The 4,414-nt window shown below is 41.5% G+C and overlaps 1 pseudogene; it reads left to right on the top strand.

The window, feature by feature from the left end:
• The first annotated feature begins 232 nt into the window (after positions 1–232).
• On the top strand, positions 233–990 carry LOC132628568 (uncharacterized; annotated as a pseudogene).
• The last annotated feature ends 3,424 nt before the right edge of the window (positions 991–4,414 follow it).

The raw sequence follows: 4,414 nt of genomic DNA, 5'->3' as shown, positions 1-4,414 counted from the left end.
TTTTATTGATGTAAATATATTAGAAGAATATTTAGTTACCATTATAGTTAGGTGTATATTTAGTTACCTTCATTATAGCCTAGGATCTTTGTATATATACACAAGTTGACAAAGATTAATGCAGGCAGATTATTACCTTCTTACATGGTATCAGACTAGGGCATGATTCTGCTTCTCTCTCTCCCTCCATCTCTGCGTCAATCTCATCATCTTTCTCCTCCAATCAGCCACCATGACTGATTCCTCCTCATCTCACTCCACCAAGTCGTTCTTCCACCCAGCTTTGGCTGTCTCCAACATCAAAAATCACATCTCCATTACTCTTGAGATGGAAAACGTCCAATATGGGACATGGGTGGAACTCTTCAAAATCCACGCCAAATCCCACAGAGTCCTCCACCATATCATTCCACCGGAGTCCGGGAAAAAAAAAAGGTGCCCAAAACCGATGCTGAAAAAGAGTTATGGTCGGCTCTTGATGCCACGGTTCTTCAATGGATTTATCCTACCATCTCTACTAACCTATTGCATACTATCCTTGAACCCGACTCCACGGCCATGGAAGCTTGGAATAGGCTGCGTGACATATTCCAAGACAACAAAAATTCTCGAGCCGTCACTCTTGAGCATGAATTTTCTCACACTAATATGGAGGACTTCCCTAATGCTTCCGCGTATTGTCAAGGACTCAAGATTCTATCCGATCAACTCAAAAACGTCGGTGCTCTAGTCTCCAACAACCGCCTCGTCCTTCAAATGGTAGCCGGACTCACTGATGCCTATAAGGGGGTGGGTACACTTATCCGTCAAAGTAATCCCCTTCCTCTCTTATATCAAGCCCGTTCCATGCTCATTCTCGAAGAAACAGGCTCTACCAAACAGCTTGCCACGAGATCCGCTAATGCCATGATTGCTCGGGATTACGACGATAATCCCTCTTCTGGAAATAACCACCCAAACCGTCAGAATAACAGTGGTAAAAGGCATTAAAACCCAGCAACAATGGTGGAAAGAACCGTGGCAGATGCGGTGGCAATAGGGGCAGCAGCAACCGAAACAGTGGTGGTTTCGGTGGTGGACGCGGCAGCTGGCAGCAGCACCACGACCAGCAGCAACAGTGGCAGTAGCCTTGGATGGGGAATGCACAGCAATGGCAGTGGCCCTTCATGACTATCACGACCCAACCCCGTAGGCCGTGACTAGTGCCCGATCTGGGCACCCGAACCCATCTATTAAATATTATCTCAAATTCTATCAACTCATTCTAGTATATCGCGGAAGCCGACAAGGCTTTATTTCAAATTTAGGTAATTTCCAGAAAAATTTCGGCAGAGTTTCCTTTGTTTTACCGACTATCCAATATACCCTGCACGCAGAAAATACCAACAAAAGCCACACAGGGCTAACCAAGCAATACATAAACATATGCGGACCGGCCGCCTCGGCGTATAGGATCGCCCAAACAACATATGCGGACCGGCCGCCTCGGCGTATGGGATCGCCCAAACGACATGTACATACATCCATACAGAAAGACCCTAACCCACAAACATGTCCACAGACCTCTAAACAGACCGACAGAATCATATGACAGGACAGGGCCCCGCCGTACCCATGAACGAATATATACAAATGCACTAATAAAAATATATATACCAAAAGTATAAGCTCCGGAAAGAGAGGAGCACTCCAAATAGCAGAAAGGGTGTCTTAAACAGGTGGATCACCAGGCTGTGCGTCCGTACCTGCGGGCATGAAACGCAGCCCCCGGAGAAGGGGGTCAGTACGAAATATGTACTGAGTATGCAAAGCAGAAGGTACAGAAATAATTCTGAACAATAATCGAATCAGATATATAGAAAATAATACATATAAAAAAAATATCAAAATGTTTATTTCCAAAGTATAAATTATGCATAGGGCACAGGAAAATGTGGTCGCCCGCCTGTCGATGGCGCCACAACACAGCATAACACCAGAAAGTTTCAAATCTCCGAATCCCCGTCACACATCACAACACAGCATAACACCGAACACAGCATAACGCCAAACATAAGTGGAACCCGGCCCTCGAGCGAGGAGCACGGTGAACCATAATCACAGCATAACACCGGAATGTATCACAAAGCGCACGACAACAGAACCGGCCCAGGAACCGGCGAACGATATCATAGGGCACGAGCGGAGTAGTGAGGAATCATATGCATAAAATCATCATCATAAATCCAAAAGATAAGTAAAATAGTCATATTTGAAATCGGAACAATAATTACAACATTTTCTTCCCAAAGTTACCGAAATTACCTAAAGGGCGTCGCGGGACCCACGGACGAGTATAGGCCCGAACTGAGCCCGCCTATGAAAAACATACTCATTTTATATCATACAAACTCCTACGAAAATTTCAAAGCAATCCGAGCTTTTCTGAGGAAATTATGAGCGTTTGAAGTTTTGGAATCGCTAAAGAATGAACTTTAAAATAAAAATCAGCTTTCATATAATCTTTACAAATTATGGATTCCAAGAACATAAGGATCAATGTTTTGCCATGACAAGGCAAGGAAGCCAAAGAACAAATGCGATTCATAAACATGCTCGGATTGTGAGAATAGAGTTTCCTCGAGGCTTATATCATAGCCTATTTTAACTAAGGCATGCCGAAGAAGGAAGATTACTTTACATACCTCAAACGCTCTCCAATACGATCCAAACTCAAGCTAAATCCAACCTATGATTCGGGCTGCCCACGATCTATAAACAAGCCATAAAATGCCAAACATTAGCTAAAGACTTTTTGGGCATTAAATTCCAATTTCGCCTTTAATTCTACAGAAATTTGGGCAGCATTTCCCCTGTAAATAGGCTACCCCGAGAATTTAACTCGGCCGTATCAATCAACAACAACAACAGCAACCAACCTAACAACATTAATAATCAATCCGAAAGGTAATACAACAATAATAGCTCTCTTTTCCATCATTCATCAACTTTCATAAATTCAATTCGACGACTTACCTTCAAGCCAAAATCGACGCTTATACGCTCACATACTAACCCTAACCCATACCAAAAACATTTCAAGACATTCTAAGCAATTCATACAACATTTCCAACAACCCAAATGTTTTTCTCCAAGCTGGCCGAACACAGCCCCAACCGAGACAGCCCTTTAATTTATTGTTTTTTTTTTCATTTCCAAATCATGGTTTGTATCCTCAATTTACATTCTAACAATGCTATCTCATCAATATACCAATTACAATAAATATACAATAACCTCCAAAAACAGTCCGCACATTAACAACATCATTTTGAGTCAACAAACATTCATTTCCAACATAAGATTCATAGCGACGCCGATTAAAACATTAAGCGACGTTCATTCGTTCATCGTCATATAATGTGACCCATTTCAATCAACACTACACATACACATATATGGATGATTTCCAATTGTTCTTCACCTTACAATGATCATAATCAACTAACTAAACATTAATTCATAATTTTAATCACAACACAACAACACCCGTCACACGCCCAACCCTCATACATATGGCATCCACTTCACCATTCTTTATTTCATGATTTTCAACCATAATAAGATACTACAACATGAATAGAACCTTCATAACACAAATACAAGATCAAATCTTACCTTTTTCTCTTCAACTTCCAATAGGCTAGGGTTTCCAAAAGATGAAAAACAATGGGTTGATCTCTCCAACGATGCTTCCACGCTACTTAGGGACCTCAATATAATAGGTTTTCATCATCAAAATAATTTTAGAAGGACAAGAAATGGAGGTGGATTTTTTTTTTTTTTTTTTGGGTTGTGATCGTGAGCTCCTTAATGGAGGGAGCTTCACTTTTTTTTTTTTTTTTTTTAAGTGTGGATGAAGAGAAAAATGAAGTGGTCATCTTTATTTAAGTTAGCAAGACTTGGTCAAGGCCCCTTGGCCCACATAATGAGTTGTTCCACTTAGAAGATGACACAAAGTTGTGTGGGCACCACATGGAATTTGTGGATGACTTTCCACTTCAAATTTTATCACTTTTGGTCCCAAATTTTCCTAATTGTTCCATACCAATAAATTCATGCACAACTTATATCTCAAAATAAATTCGAAGGTCAAGAATCCCGACTTTGTATCCCAAAATAATTTTGTCCTTAGCTTATCATAAATAAATCCGGATTATTCCACTGTACAAAAATACGAGTTCTAACAATGACGTGGCCTGTGCCTCCTTGTCCGTATCCAACCACTCCACAGCCAAGGACCAACACTCAACAGAGGCAGGCTGGCATACTTGGGTCACGTCCACCACAAGCTTACTCTACCGACGTTCAGCCCACTCCAACCGACATCGACGCAACGATGCACACACTTGGGCTCACTCCTCCGGATGCAAA

Source organism: Lycium barbarum, chromosome 2 (assembly GCF_019175385.1).
Source record: "Lycium barbarum isolate Lr01 chromosome 2, ASM1917538v2, whole genome shotgun sequence".
NCBI lineage: Eukaryota > Viridiplantae > Streptophyta > Magnoliopsida > Solanales > Solanaceae > Lycium > Lycium barbarum.
This window is presented reverse-complemented; position numbering and strand designations above follow the sequence as displayed.